Here is a 16699-nt window from a genome sequence, read left to right as displayed (position 1 = left end):
AGTCAAGAAATAGATAGATATCTGGGGTTTTGTTGTTATAGTAGTTAAGGTTATCTTAGTGCAACTTTTCTCACTGTAAAAAGTCTGCAAAAGCATTAAGACTTTTGAGAACAGTGAAGCACTACTTTCTGTGATCCTCAGGACAAATTTTGAGAAGCTTTTAACTTAGCATTGTAAGAGTGTGTTACTTCTGATTCTAAAACTATTAGACCAGTTGTTTCTGTTATCTCTGTGTCCATACTTTCTTCTTATCATGCCCCATTTTGCTTACTTCTTGCAGGAAACTACATCTTTTGCCATGCCATTCTTGAATGTAAAGTTTTCTAGGGATCTCTATTACCTATGCAAAAACTTTTGAACTCTTGAGTTTCACATCTGTGTTCCTCTTACAACTGGTCCTAAACCACATGTTAATTTTTCTAACTGTTTGAATCAAGATAAATAATATTTCCACATACTATATTATTTTCAATGTAAACACTTTTATTGTTTATGAAAGATGTGGTGGATATTCTGTCCTTTATTCTTTCTTGTGGAACTTGTGGAATATACCTTTCCTTCATTCCTTCCCTTTCTTCCTTCCTTCCTTCCTTCCTTCCTTCCTTCCTTCCTTCCTTCCTTCCTTCCTTCCTTCCTTCCTTCCTTCCTCCCTCTCTCCCTCCTTTCTCTCTCTCTCTCTCTCTCTCTTTCTTTCTTTCTCTATTTCTCTCCTTCTTTTTTTCTTTCTTTCCTTCTTTCTTTCTGTTTTGATATGGAGTCTTGCTCCTGTCACCTAGGCTAGAGTGCAATGGCACAATCTCAGCTCACTGCAATCTCTGCCTCCCGGGTTAAAGGGATTCTCCTCCCTCAGCCTCCTGAGTAACTGGGATTACAGGCCACTGCCACCACACCCAGCTAATTTTGGTACTTTCAGTAGTGACTGGGTTTCACCATGTTGGCCAGGCTGGTCTCGAACTCCTGGCCTTGTGATCCACCTGCCCTGGTCTTCCAAAGTGCTGAGATTATAGGCATGAGCCACTGCGCCCACCTGGAATATACCTTTCTAACGGTAAAACCCCATGGAACTGTGCATTCTTCTGCCTTATGCCTTCCATAGCCCTGACAATCTTAAGAAAATTTCTGTATTATATAACCTTTATTGAATCCCCTATTCATTTGTAAATTTAATTCATGATACATGCTAAAGTTAGTCTAATTTTGTTTCACAGGCATTTGCTAAATTTTAGGCAAGTCTCTTCATATTCACTATAGTATGGAGCACAAAAACTTCACCTTTTGGTATATGCACAAATATTATTATTATTATTATTATTATTATTTTAACTTAACTTGTCATAATTTGTTATTGATATACAAAGACAACAAACTTTTAAAACATTACATTTACTAAGATTCTGGCAATAAGACACAGTATACCAGGCTTGCCACTCAACTTGTTATTGTAAGTCTCAGCTTCAATATGAAGCCTTTTTTTTTTTTTAAATCAAAACCTTGCTTTCTACATGCTAAATATCTTGGCAAGTAGGCCATTAAACACAGTAATAAACTTAAGACAGCAAGACTGAGGAGTTAACAAAAGCTAAACATTGCAGTCTAAACAAAATTCATACAAAAAATAAACTATCACTAGTTACATAAAATTTTCCTGACTGGTTAAAACTTAGCGTAAAACATGCATTTGAGAATCTTTAGCTATCAAGTTCAAAAAGTACCAGTGTCTATTTAAAATAATTCCTCTCCCAAGCCAAAGTGTAATCAAAATTAATTCAAATGACATAACACATTCTAATACTAAAAAATATTCATTATTACTGAAGTGGAGGTAAATCCCAGAGCTTTTGGGGCTTTCTCATGCTGCAAATGGCTGTTTCTCTGGTTCACTCAAAGCAGCATATGAAAGCATCCAAGGATGATACTAAGCTCAGTAAAGGGCAAGACTGCTGGTAGCCAGCTCTGACCTCCCCGTGAAGCATGGCTACTGTGTCCATAATATAGGATGTGTGAGGATCAAAGGCACACTATTCTGCTAGCTAAAGAGATAGCAAACTACCGCCTCTCCACCCCCCGCAATCCTAAAAGTTCCTTCCCCAGGTAAATAAAAGTATATGAGGGGAAAAAATTAAAATACACTTATCTACAGAGTAAGGATTTTGAAATATTAATGTAATCCCTCCTTCAAAAATATTAACTAGAATCATCTGGTCATTTCGGATTACACCTTAAAGATGTATCCAGATTCAATTTCTGTTGGTTTATCCTTAGACACTTCTAGTCAAAAGTATTAATTTTATTCCCAAATATCTTAACCACTAGTATGACGGCAGTGTATTATCTCCCAGAGTTATCAAGCACTGGAGGAAAAAAAAATAGATGTTCCAGCAGCGATAACATTTATGGCCCTTTCACACAGTGGCATCTGAGTGGCTACTGAATAGTCCAGGAATAATTCTAAAAACAAGAAAATTCATGCACTTTAGTAAATATGTTGTAGTTTTCACAGTTGAAATTTCCTCAGACATTGCACTTTCTTTATAAGGGAATCCTGATTTTTCTTAGTGCTATGGTGAGTCAGGACATGAACTACCAGCCTTCTTTTTCTTCTTCTTACTGTGTTTCTTATGCTTCTTTTTCTTTTTTGTTTTTTCTGTTGCTTTTTCTCGTTCTTCACTGCTTTTCTTCTTTTTTGCTTGCACCTCCTCAATATACTCTGATTGTGACAAGGACTCAGATGATAAAGGTTTATCTTCAAATTACATCTTTCTCTTTTTGCTGAGTCCTTTAATATCTTTTCCTTTCTCAGTTCCATCTTTTGACTTCTTTTTCTTTTTTAAACTATCCTTACTTCTGATTCAGTTTCTGACATGGAGCTTTCAGAAGATTTATGTGTACAGTTCTTCTTTTTCTTACTCCATTTTCCTTGTTTCTTATCCTCATCTTCAGAATCAGAAGAACTGCTGGAAGAATCAGAGCTTGATGAAGAAGATGAATGCCTATCAGATTTCTTCTTTTCTTTTTTCTTTCTCTGTCTTCTTTTAGATGAGCTCTCACTTCCACTTAATAATTTCTCCCTGTGTTTTTCCAGTTCTTTCTTCCAGTTCTCATTCATTTTTTCTCCAAATTCAGCCAAAGCCTTGGAGCCTTTCTTTTTTCTTTTCTAGTTGCTGTTTCACTTCTCCCCAGGTAGGCCTTGTTCGATTCAGATAATCCTGGATTGTTGGCCCTGAAGATTGGACTGGACCCCTTGATCTCGCCATTGCTATTGGGTTCATATAGGCCACCCCATTGTCCCGCTTCCCCATGGTGCTGGATTGAGCGCACAGTCGCAAGCCGAGGGAAACTGGGATGGTGAGAAGGCCGAAGCGGGCCCACCGCAGCTTATGTTTCTTATAATATTTGTAAGAGTTATTAATGGGAATAAAACAAAACGTTTTACTTAGAGAAAATATTTAAATATTATAGCTAAATATATGAATAAAATCCTTGTGAAGCCCATTATAAATGTGTTCCTACATTTTTCTCCAATAAAGGAATTAATTATTTTCTTCAGGAACAATAGATATTAAACATTTTTAACTAAATCAACAGCATTTAAAATGCATTAACACTTTTTTCTATTTCTATTGACACTTTGTTATGATTTCCTTGTATGTTTTTTGCTTTGTTTGTTTAAAAAAAGAATAAAAAAAGTTACTGCCTAAAATTTATCTGTATGAATATTTTCCCAATGTGGGCCACGTGCAGGTTTGTTACATGGGTCCATCGCATGAGGTCCAGTTTTGAGTACGACTGATCCCCTCACCCAGGTTGTGAGCATAGTACCCAATGGTTACTTTGTCAACTCTTGGTGCCTCCCTCCCTTTCTCTTTGAGCAGTCCCTAGTTTTTATTGTTGTCATCTTTAAAAACACAGAAATTTTAATTCACACCTTCTAATCACAAAATAAAATAAAATATTCATTTATTACATTGTTGGTAATTACAAGCAAAGAAACATGCCATTTTATTTGGCCTTCAAGCCTCATTAGGGGAAGTTTTTTTATATTAAATTCTTAACTTATAAAAAACAATTTGTAAACTTTACTGGTGTGACAATCAGTTTAAAAACTTCTTCTTAGCTCACCTATTAACTTGCAAAGGAAACAAGTAAACAGCATTACTTATTTTAAAAGCCTTGATCACTCAGGATCTCAAATACAAGATAGGGGCTCATTTTCTGGAGGCAAAATTGACCTAGTTTCGTTGTCACATCCCAGATTTAACAAAGAAACAAGTTGAGACTATTTTAGAAGATCTCTGAAGTAATACACAAGATACATTCTAATCGCAGTTTATGGAAAGAAAATATTCACATTGTATTTGTAATAATTGCCAATATATCATTTTCTTGTATCCACTCTAGTTATATGTTATATACTGAGTTATTAAGAAGATAAGAGCATATGAGAGTTTCAGTTCTTAGGGTTTTACATTGAGGTGCCTATAATAATACAATCATATTCAAAGCAAAATGAATGTATATGTTTAATATAAAAAAGGAGTCAACAGACTTGGAGCTCCAAAAATCTCTGGTGTTAAAAGTTAGTGTTTTATAGAGTCTTCTCAAGTATCATTACCTTGGTTCCACAACGGCATTTTAAAGTACAGATGTAGCAAAAACTCTAGAGAATAAATGCTTTCCATAACCATCTTATAGAAAGTTTGATCATGACAGTATTAATTGAATGTAAACCAATTGACTTTAAATTTCTTAAGTCACGAGCTCCTTTTAGTACTAAATGAGATTGTTACTTTGATGAATCATTTGCAAATGTATTCTGCAATGAACAGCATTTTACTCGACATCAAACAGTACATATTATATAGAGATTTTCCTAATTTGATGTAAAATATGATTTTAATTATGGAGATCACAGTGTAGTTTAACATTTGGCAAGATACCACAAGTCCTTGAAAGCAAAGGTATACATTGCAAGAGGATAATGCAAACAGCACCAGCATCCTTTGCACATAAAAGGTTGCAAGGAGCAATTATCACTTCATTAATTTGTAATGAAGGCCAAATTGCTTGTAAGGGATGGTGATGTGCCATCTCAGACCACTTGTGAAAACAACAAGTCTCTAACTCTAGCATTTGCTGAGGACTAAAGACAGTAGAAATAAAATCCTTAAATGAATATTTTCTCATAGCAGCAGCAACAAGAAAAAATCATGAATTAAAGCTGCTGTTATAATGCTCATGCTTTGTAAATGTAAAGAATGCCCAAGCTTCATTCATTTTGCTACTGTAAGAACTAATGTATAATATTCATTATACATTATCATTATATATTATCAGAAATTCTACCCTGCTATAGTAATTGTCTCAAGGCAGAGATGAAAAAAGAAAAAGGGAGACATAGCATTGGTAACAGAGAATTTGGTGGCGAAAAGCATCTTTCTCTTCATTTTTTTAATGCTTACAAGAAATTTCTGTGGTTGGTATCCACTAGTAACAGCTTCAGCAAAAGAGGATACAAACTAAACAGGAGCTCAAAATAGTTTGTCAAGCTCTAACTCATTAAAATAAAAAATTCTGATATTTAGCCTAGCTTCCAGATTTTCACTCTAAGCTTTAATTATCAGATCACATAGACCAAGACTGGGTTCCTTGTACTTTCATCTTTTTCCAGATCATTTCAACTATAACAAATCCATGCATCCAAACTTTCTCCCCCGGAGAGTCCATTCTGAAACTAATCACACCAAACCTCTCCATCGTCAAAGGTAGTATAAGATACTAAGGAGGCTCTTAGTTTATATTTTCTAGATAGAACAGTTCCTTGTCACTGAATCAAACATATATTTCTGAGGGAAACACATATTTTAATAATTAACTGGCATTTAACATAATAACTATTATGCTAGTATATCATTATGGTAATTAATAATTTATATTTATTGTTGCTATTAATTACTTTCATGGAAAACATTTTTAGCTATTTGCTAACAAGGGATAGTAAGGTGAGGAGGAAGTTTACATTTCCTTTAAGAGAAGCAGAAGCTGCAATAAATTTAGTGCACAGGCTAATATAATTTGGAAAATATTAAGAGTGCGACAGAGTCATGATTTACCTTTTAAGACTTAAAACCAGTTTCTAAGAAATTTGTGGATGACGATAAAAGAAAAATGACATCAGCAATATTGTTACATTTACAATATTACTTTTGCATTTCAGTGGTTTATAAGAAACACCTATTTCTGTGCTTTACAAAATGCTAATGATGATTAATCTTGCACTCAGTAATTTTAAGTGATATTAAGTTGGTTCATGTTATTCCTTTCTCCACTCATGTTTTTTATTCTTATGCTTATTTCCCCTTGTATACTCATAGCCATTTCAAAATCCAGTCTTCAACCTCAAAGTATTTGGGCATTTACCACGCAGCAGCATTTTAAGCATGCATGCAGAATCTCTTACAGCAAGACTGTCACTGTCAGCATAAGGCACAGATATATCTATAAAAATCATTATATTTCCATTTATTCATAAGTAGTTTTCCTTAACCCATTCCGGTCTCAAAAGTACACACACACACACACACACATTTACACATAGATATATATTTCCAAAAGCATATTATAAAAAGATCAGAGTAATATCAAATAGTTGAGACAAATGAGGAATAGAATTATTTTTTGTTTGTTTGGGGGGTGTGTATGTGTGTGTGTGTGTGGTGTGTCAAATCAGAGAATTATGTTTGTGGCCAAGGAGTCAGGAAGACAGAAGACGGAGATTTGATGTTGGAAAATCCCTATGATTAACATGATGTGGGACAGGATCCAGAGACAAATACGACCGAAAAGGGCATGCGTGGGAAGATGTGGACAGTTATCTTAATAATAATGGCTACTATTCAGTTCCTTTAACCACCTTTAGCCCCTAAGTTTCCAGCAGAAATTTGGTAATGGTATTATAATTGCCTCATGGAATACAGAGAAGCCAACATCACAGTTTGGCAAAGTATACTGAAAAGATCTGGGGAACAAAGACAAATGTAAAAGAATCAGAAATTATCATGAGAAAAGCCAACAAAGTATTTTAGAGAGTGAGAAGAACTAGCAACACAATCATGTGACATCCCTGCTTAGAATTCTCACCAACATTGGGCATGCCTCAGTACTTTCTGTGGTTTTAACAGGATACAGGTTATTAAAGGCACAATGTCTCCAGAAAGTTGGAGTATGTTGTCCCCTCTGTCTCCACTTTACCCAGCAACCTCACAGTTGGGCTCATAGATGTCTGTGTTTTTCTTCTCTGTCCTCTAGTTCCTTAACACCGTTAGACTGAGACAAGACCTGAAGTAGCCTCAGCTCCACTCTTGCAGGAGCTTTAAGTTTTTAAAAATATTTTTATTTTATTTTATTTATTTATTTGTTGAAAGGGAGTCTCGCTCTGTCGCCCAGGCTGGAGTGCAGTGGCCGGATCTCGGCTCACTGCAAGCTCCGCCTCCCGGGCTCCCGCCATTCTCCTGCCTCAGCCTCCGGAGTAGCTGGGACTACAGGCGCCGCCACCTCGCCCGGCTAATTTTTCGTATTTTTAATAGAGACGGGGTTTCACCGTGTTTGCCACGATGGTCTCGATCTCCTGACCTCGTGATCCGCCCGCCTCGGCCTCCCAAAGTGCAGGGATTACAGACGTGAGCCACCGCGCCCGGCCGGAGATTTATTTTCCTCCCAGCTGGGATTCAGGGTTACGGTACTGAGATCTCAGGTCTGTTGCAATGATGCTGCACCTTTGGACAAATGTCCCATATCTCTAAGTTTGTTTAATTCCTTTACGTAATTGTTTTTTGTTTTTTGTTTTTGTTTTTTTAATTCCGGCTAAGCAGGGAAACCGGAGGCTTTTTAAAAATACTGCTTCCCAGATCCAAAAAAAAAAAAAAAAAAGAGCAGCCTAGGTGATTCTAACATTCTAACCCCAAACATTGAGAACTAATGCTGTGTATATCCCTTGGCCAACTGGACTTTTGACTTCTCCCTCTACCTGAACTGAACTGATAACGATGCTCCAACATCAGCTTCCATGAAACTGCATCTAAAGTGTCTTCCTTCCCCTGTCTCTGTAGCATGGTCTTATGTTCAGCCCTTATCCCATCTGGTTTTTCACTCCAGATTCACCAAGGCCTAGACATGCCTTACACAGAAGCTCACCTGAATAACCTCATCTTCTACCTCCTACAAGGAACGGTAAGATATTATTATAACAAACCAAGTAAATCCTCACAGTGTTGTATTTCACATCTGGTGGTAGTACACCTGACAAAACACGTGTATTACAAAAACATGCAAACAGTGTGTGGGGAAATTACTTTCAATCACATATTCCTAATGGTATGAATGAAGACGATTTGAGACATGCTACTATTTTTATAGTTTGCTGTAGTTTGATAGCATTCCACCGTGATTTCTATGGTGATTTGTGATTTTTGAAAACGCCCTTATAATTGCAGTTTTATTCAACTTTACATGGACATATTAAATATTTATATGTGCAAAGCTTAAATTAGAAACTATAGCTAAAAGATAAATAAAATGCAATTTTTCATATATATACATATATATATACACATATATATACACATATATATACATATATACACATATATACACATATATATATACACACATATATATACACATATATACACATATATATATATATACATATACATATATATATATATTTTTTGAGACAAAGTGTCACTCAGTCATCTAGGCTGGAGTGCAGCCGGGGGATCTCGACTCACTGCAACCTCCACATCCCGGGTTCAAGTGATTCTCCTGCCTCAGTCTCCAGAGTAGTTGGGATTACCTGCATGCGCCGCCATGCCCAGATACTTTTTTTTTTGTATATTTCAGTAGAGATGGTGTTTCACCATGTTGGCCAGGCTGGTCTCTAACTCCTGGCCTCAAGCGATCCTCCTGCCTCGGCCTCCCAACGTGCTGGGATTACAAGCGTGACACACCATGCTTGGCCACAAAATGTGATTTTTCTTATCAGAAATTGATGCTGGTGGAGGAGGCATAACACATACAGAAGATGACAATATGTTCTGTATTTGAGGTACTGCAAGGAGTTATTGAGAAAAGACAGATGATCGTGTGAAGGAAGGTCCTGGAAAAGGATACAGAAATGAAAAGATAGGATTATTGGAACTTCTGTAAGTGAAAATTAAGGAGGACACACAGAGAGAAAAAATGTCAGCAGGCTTAGCAAATGTGAGGACAGAATCTGTTTAAGTAACTGGGTTCCAGTACTATTGGAATATAGGGCACAGGGCTGTGGATATGTCGACAAGTACTTCAAGTTCGCACTTAACAACCTCGATAGATTCTTGGAAACTGTGACTTGAAACAATGTATAACAAAACCAGTTTAACCCTGGGCTAAATGATATAAACAAGAGTTAACTTTCCATGGCATATTTCTGGTTATGAAAACATAACCAAATTTTTAAATAAATAAAGCACTTCTAATATTAAACATGACAATAAATGTAAGGTACAGATTCATTTAAGAAAGATTCATGAAAACAAGATGATTATTAACCCAATTTTTGGTGAATAGCAGTGAGACGGTGGTCAGACGGGTAGTGCGTTACATCTAGGAATGAACATTTGCAAAGTGAAAACTTTAAGGAGCACCTCCTCCCACTGTGTAGTTCAAAAGCTATGGCAAACATGGTGGCTCGCCGAGTGCTTTGCTACTGCCTCATTTGATGCCATGTATTTGTATGATTATTGAACACATGACAGATTTTTATTTTAAAATAATTTGTATTCATTCATTCATTCATTTTCTAACCTGCTGATACGGTTTGGCTCTGTGTCCCCACCTAAATCTCATGTTGAATTGTAATCCCCAGTGTTGGGGGAGGGACCTGGTGGGAGGTGATTGGACCATGGGGTGGATTTTCCCCTTCTGTTTTCACGATAGTGAGTGAGTTCCTATGAGACCTGCTTGTTCGAAGGTGTGCAGCCCTTCCCTTTTCGCTCTTTCTTCCTCCTGTTCCAGCCATGTTGGATGTGCTGGCTTCCCTTTTGCCTTCTGCCATGATTGTAAGTTTCCTGGGGTCTCCCCAACCGTGCTTCCTGTGCAGCCTGCAGAACCATGAGCCAATTAAACTTCTTTTCTTCATAAATTACCCAGTCTTAGGTAGTGTTTTTTTTTTGAGACGGAGTCTCGCTCTGTCACCCAGGCTGGAGTGCAGTGGCCGGATCTCAGCTCACTCCAAGCTCCGCCTCACGGGTTCACGCCATTCTCTTGCCTCACCCTCCTGAGTAGCTGGGACTACAGGCGCCCGCCACCGCGCCTGGCTAATTTTTTGTATTTTTAGTAGAGACGGGGTTTCACCGTGGTCTCGATCTCCTGACCTTGTGATCCGCCCGCCTCGGCCTCCCAAAGTGCTGGGATTATAGGCGTGAGCCACCGCGCCCGGCCTAGGTAGTGTTTTTATAGCAATGTGAGAACAGACAAATATACCTGCTTATTCCAGTTTAACGTTGGGGTGGCTGGAATCTATCCCAGCAGCTCAGGGCACAAGGCAGGAGCCAGCCTTGGGCAGGAAGCTATCGTATTGAAGGGCACACACACACACCATACTCACTCAGACTGGGAACACTTAGACATGCCAGTTCACCTAATGGGCACATCTTTGGGATATGGGAGAAAAACAGAATACCCAGAGAAAACTCACATAGACATGGGGACAATGTGAACACTCCACAGTGTCCCTGGCTGTGAATTACTTTTCTTTCTCATTAGTGTTACAATGAAAGATATTGGACAAAAGCACCTTATTCAAGGCCCCGGCATACTTAGCAATGTAAGGCCGGGAACAATTTGGGTAACACAACGTGTCTCTGCTTCATTTGCCACAGTGAGAAACTACTGAAGAGAGGTGCATGGTTAACTCTGGACTGGGAGTTGGTCCTCTAGAGAACAAAAAAGAGGACAGCTTTAAGAAGACCATGACAAAGACCCAGGCAAGACTTCTTAAGATGACGTCTGTTGAATAATTATATACTGAACATTTCCCGAAAAGATTATAAAGAGATGCTCCTTTTTTCTTATGAATGCACACAGTGAATATCTACATGTGAAGATAGTAACTCAGCTTATCTTAGAATTTTTGATTACCAAAACATATTTTAGAATGATTCTTCTTTGTACTGAAAGATGCAGCATCAACAACAACAACAAAAAAAATAGACAAGGTACGTATATATAAATAAATTGATATCTTTAATTTTTATCTGTGAAATAATGTCCTATTTAGACTCCATTTATCTCCTTTCAAGAACATTCAATTTTTGTTTATTGACTGACTACTGTGTATCAGACTCTATATTGATAATGCAGTTATGACAGAGATAGACAGGATAGCTGTTCTTATAGAACACAATGTCTACCAGTTATATCTACTGTTATTTTATATACAACATACTCATTCATTTCTCTATTCATTAGTCTTGCTGCCCTCCATGGTCTCTAGTTTTGTTCTTCTTCCCCTCCCAAGCATCTAGCCCTGCGCCTAAAACCAAGTAGGCACACTATTTTAATTTACTAAAATTAAATGGAAGGCAATGTGCCAAATGTCAAAATTATGTAATTTATTAAGTACAGACAGAAGTGTGCTTTTGGCTACATGAGGCGTTGGATTTAGAGAATCAGTAATGTAGACAGTTATCTGTCAGAGTAGCCCTAACTGAGTAACTATAAGATCAATGACAGACTTACAGGAAAAAAAAAGGTATAAATTTCTAGAAACTAATTTACAATTCAGATTTTGAAATAGAGGGTGAATAGTTTGGAAGATGAAGGAAAAGAATCTGAAAACCTGAGATGTGGTGGAGTGGAAACAAAAAAATTCAAAAATTATTAAAAGTACTTAAAGATTTATCAAAGAAGGGAATTTCTAGCCAGAAGCATTGACTTGAAACAGATATGATATGCTAAAATATAAAATATAACATAGGGAGGCCACATATATTTCACCATCGGCAAGAAGTTTCAATGAAGTGTGCTATTTGAATTCATCTTTCTTGTGAGGGGAAGAATGTCAATATCAAAGAAAAGAGAAGAAAAGTATAATTTGCATTGTAAAGGTTTGGTTTTTAAATGATGAAGTGTGTTTACTTATAATGTAAAGGACACTTACATTGCAAAAACATTCTTTTTAAAACTATAGTGATGAAGTATAGCATTATCTGAAAATCACATCAGTAAACTGAGAGTCAATATGATTTAAAAATCCTCTAATGAATGACTAATATATTCAATACAAGTTAGAAAGAAAAAAATACATTGTTGACATTCATCAGAGATTGTCTCACTCTGTCTTTCTAATCATATGTAGCCAAATGGCTTTACTTTTTATAGAGGAAATTTCCCTTAAGTATTAGGGAGTAGGACAATGAGACTAGCATGTTTCCAATTCTTGGAAAGATGTTCAAGGTGCAATTGTCCAATAAAAAAGTAATTTTAGAATTCAGTATAACTGCTTGAAGATAATGAGGAAAATTCCATGCACATTGGCTTAACTTGTCTAGACTGAAAACTGTGCTAAGATGGACATTTACAGAATTATTACAAATGGCCAACTACTTAGAAATTAATGCATAACAGTGACGGCAGTACATTTCATATCAGTTGTGAGATTCATGCAATTTCCTGCTATGATAATGGGTCACAGTCACAGTAATTCATACCAATTTACAATATACCTGTGGAGCACTCCCAGTGACGGAAATGAAATTAACTTCTGTCACTATGGAACAAATGCTAAGTTTTACAGATGTTCAGATAGCTAAATTTACTTTTTAACAAAATAAGTGTAATTTTTGAGAGCACTTCTCTGAAATGTAAGCTGTTTTATAGCCCCAATTTTAAAACTACAGAAACCTCTTCTGCTGTCCTCTTCACAAGGGTAGCAACAATACTTCATAGAAACATGTTTAATCTTTTATCCATTGAGTATCCTGGGGAGCCTAGATTTAAAGGTCTAACCTGTAGAGATAAAAGACCCTGTGTTTGAAACCTAGCTCTACTACTTAATAACTAAGAGATTCAATAGAGTATGATTTAATTTACACATCTGTAAAATGGGAAAAATAATAATTAACATGTTATAGAGATGTTGAGAACAAAATTAGATTGTCCATTTAAAATGGTTGTAACTGTGTTTGCCACCTGGGAAGCAGCAAATAAACATTCATCATTATTATGCTGACAAAGCTGAGTTAGCCAAAAATGTCACCAGAATACACTAGTTTGTTTTCCTTATAAAATAACAGAAATATATTTTAAATTCAAAGTTTATCTATTTATTATTCTTTTTCACTTGCTAGAGTTTCTATTTCTTCGAATTTGAGACTATAACAATTCTGACCAGCGTAAGTTTGTTTTAGTCTTTTGAAATTCACTAAATATAGCTGACAAAAGGTAACTGAATATTCGGCTGCTTCACATATTTTTATTTTTATTTTTATTTTTTGAGACAGGGTCTTGCTCTGTCACCCAGGCTGGAGTACAGTGTCATGATCTCGGCTCACTGCTACCTCTGTCTCCTGGGTTCAAGCGATTCTCCCCACTCAGCCTCCCCAGTAGATGGGACTAAAGCACACACTACCACACCAGGCTAATCTTTATAATTTTTGGTAGAAAGAGGGTTTCACCATGTTGGCTAGGCTAGTCTCGAATCCCTGACCTCAAGAAATCCACCTGCCTTGGCATCCCAAAGTGCTGGGATAACAAGCGTGAGCCACCGTGCCCAGTCACAATTTTATTAGAAATGAGTCTGCTATCTTTTATCTGAGAGATAAATTTGCCCTTCTAAACTGGAGTAAAATATTTGCCAATAGTATTCCACACTTTACCATGTTCTATATTTCTGTAATTTTATTAGACATTTGACTTCACTTCTTTTTACTATTATCTTTTTAAAAATTAAAATATATCTGTCTTCTATCTGCATAACATGTCAAGAGATATATTCTATACTTTAATAAAAATAAGTAATCTTTTTATGTTTTTATTTCATACCAGGCAATATGTTAAGCCTCAGGTATCTCATGTTTAAAATGGAGATAATAATAGCACCTTTCTAACAGGATTTCTTAGTGGCTTAATAAATAATATTGATAGTAAGTGTTTACACAGTTGTTACCTGCTAAGTGAAACAAATGTTTATTAAGCCCTTCCATTCTACAAAACCATTTTTGGCACTACCATTATGATCAAGATGTCATTAAACATTACATCAAAGAGGTAGTTGAGCAGAAGGTCATTTAGGTCCTTTTACGTCATAGGAGAGACTTTGGATTTTATCCTTAGACACATGGAAATTTAGTAAAGGGTTTGAATAGAGGAGTGATATGATCTGAATCATGTCATAAAAAGGTCACAGGCTTTTTATGTGGAAGAGAAACAGCAAAGAGTGACAATCTAAGAAGTGAGATGGGAGGTTATTGTAATACTTTTGTGACATAGGATGGAATCTGGATAGGATAGCATTCATTGGTGGAAATAGGAAGAAAATAACAGATTCCAAAACCATTTGGGTGGTAGAGCCATGGGATTTTATGGATTCAACGTGGGACATGAGAGAAAAGTGGAGAATGTGATTTATGATATTGAAAGTTGCCCCTCCCAATACAAAAACCAGAGGAACAAAATAACAGTCAGGAGGTGGCATTTAGGGAAGAAATTTAAACATAAGTGGAATTTTGACTAGTGAAAATAGATGAGGAGGAAGAAGGAGGATGAACACATTCCAGGTAGGTGAAATGATATGGAAAAAAGCATAAGACCCCCAAAATTCCAACTGAGTTTGGACATCACTGGGTAGCTGCAGTGAGAGACGAAGCTGATCTTTCATTGACTAACTCAACACATATTTATCAAACACCTGTTATGCACTAGTGACTCTATGAGGTGCTATTACAGCAGCGAAAGTGATGACTTGAACAGTTGTGTATGTTGAGAGGAGGGGAAGATTTCAAAATGAATGGCCTAGGAAGTCTTCACTGAAAATGTGATATTTAAATAAAACCTTAAAGGATGACACAAGGCAGAGGAAGACTCCATGGGGAACTATTTGAATAAAGGAATATGGATATATCAGGAAACAGCATCCAAGGCAAAGGAAACAGCAGTAAAGAATCCCAAGGTAGACAGTAATTTGTATGTCCTCAGAGGAGGGAGGTAAAGAGAATGACCTGAAGAAGGAGGAAGGGGAAGGATTGAAGAGTTTAGCCCAATCCTGGGATCTGAGCAGAAGACTGACAAGTCTTACTTTTTCCTCAAATCACTATGAGTACTATAAAGAGAATAGTAGAAAATTAGAAGAGTGGGAAATGACCATGCAGATGGTTTGGAATATAAGGGAAGTTTTTCTCATCACTCATGAGATTTAAACAACAATTAGATTTAAGTACATTGCTTTGGCAAGAGTATGTAGGATGGGCTAGATGAGGAATGGAGGCAGATGGATCAGAGAGTTACTGTGGTTAGGCAAGGGGCAGGTAATGAGGACTTGTTCATTTTGCTCATTATTGATACCCAACACCCAGGACAGTTCCACATAATCCACTCACTGAATAAGTAAAGAAATGAACTAATTTTTGAATGAGAGAAATATTTTAGGAGTAGGACAAGGACTTGGCAAATGATTGATATTTTCTTTGAGAAAACTGAAAACCTGAAAATGACTCTGAGGTTTTAAGCTAACATTGGATAATCATATTGATCATTTTATGTTCAAGGTAATGGGCCTTTCTGGCATTGCATCATTTTATCCTTGAAAACCCTCTGCTGCAGGTGCCATCATCTACTAATTCTGTAGATGAGATAAAATGAAGCTTAGGAGGGGGTTCAATAACTTCCCCTAAATCTGTTAGCTGGTAATGGCAGAGCCTGGATTCAAACCCAGAACTCTTCAATTGCAAAGCTTTTCTGTTTTTTATGAACCTGTCTTGGTGACTTGGAAATAATGTTATGAGCAGAAAGAGCTGAAAAACAGGTGGGAAAACTTATGCAAAGAAGAGGAGCAAAAGTTTAATATGGGTAGAATCTAATAATGTCAACATGAAACACAGAAAAAGAATGTTTTCAAAAGTTGAAATGGAGATCCAGAATTCAGAAAAAAATTATACACATATAAATTCAGATTTTGGAGTCATATAATTGAAGTTTTAGAAATATTATGATTAAAAAAGACAAAATCCAAGAAAAATGAAATGTCAGAAACTGTATTATGAAATGCTTGTTTACAGGGTAGGAAGAGAACGACAAGCTGATGAGAGAAGGGGAAATATTGTATTACTGAAATTGCTCTGTCGAAATCCATACTGAAATGTTCCCACATCAAAACGTTTTTCAAGTTAAGCATGGTATATACTGCTGGAAAAGGAGCATTTACAGAGGTGAGAATAGAACAAGGAAAAAACAATGTCAGAGTTGCCAGAGAGAAGAGAATTTCGATAACTGTATAAGTATTATATAGGATACTTTAGAGCGAAGTGTGGTGTGAGGAGAGTGAACTGACAAGAAGAAAGATATTGACTATAAAAAAATATGTATTTTTGTTAGCAGAGGTTTTCACAAAATGTCATTTAACTCATAAAGCATAGCAGAGAAGAAGTCAAAGCAGATATGGAGA

At 36.5% G+C, this 16699-nt stretch overlaps 1 protein-coding gene and 1 pseudogene across 3 annotated transcripts in view; both read right to left on the bottom strand.

Annotated features, from left to right (window-relative positions):
* Positions 1–16699, bottom strand: part of EPHA3 (EPH receptor A3) — a 364805-nt gene that overhangs the window by 258852 nt on the left and 89254 nt on the right. The window lies entirely within an intron of this gene.
* Positions 2559–3299, bottom strand: LOC105501600 (annotated as a pseudogene).

The sequence above is a fragment of the Colobus angolensis genome, unplaced genomic scaffold, assembly GCF_000951035.1.
Source record: "Colobus angolensis palliatus isolate OR3802 unplaced genomic scaffold, Cang.pa_1.0 Scaffold73, whole genome shotgun sequence".
In the NCBI taxonomy this organism is placed as follows: Eukaryota; Metazoa; Chordata; class Mammalia; order Primates; family Cercopithecidae; genus Colobus; species Colobus angolensis.
This window is presented reverse-complemented; position numbering and strand designations above follow the sequence as displayed.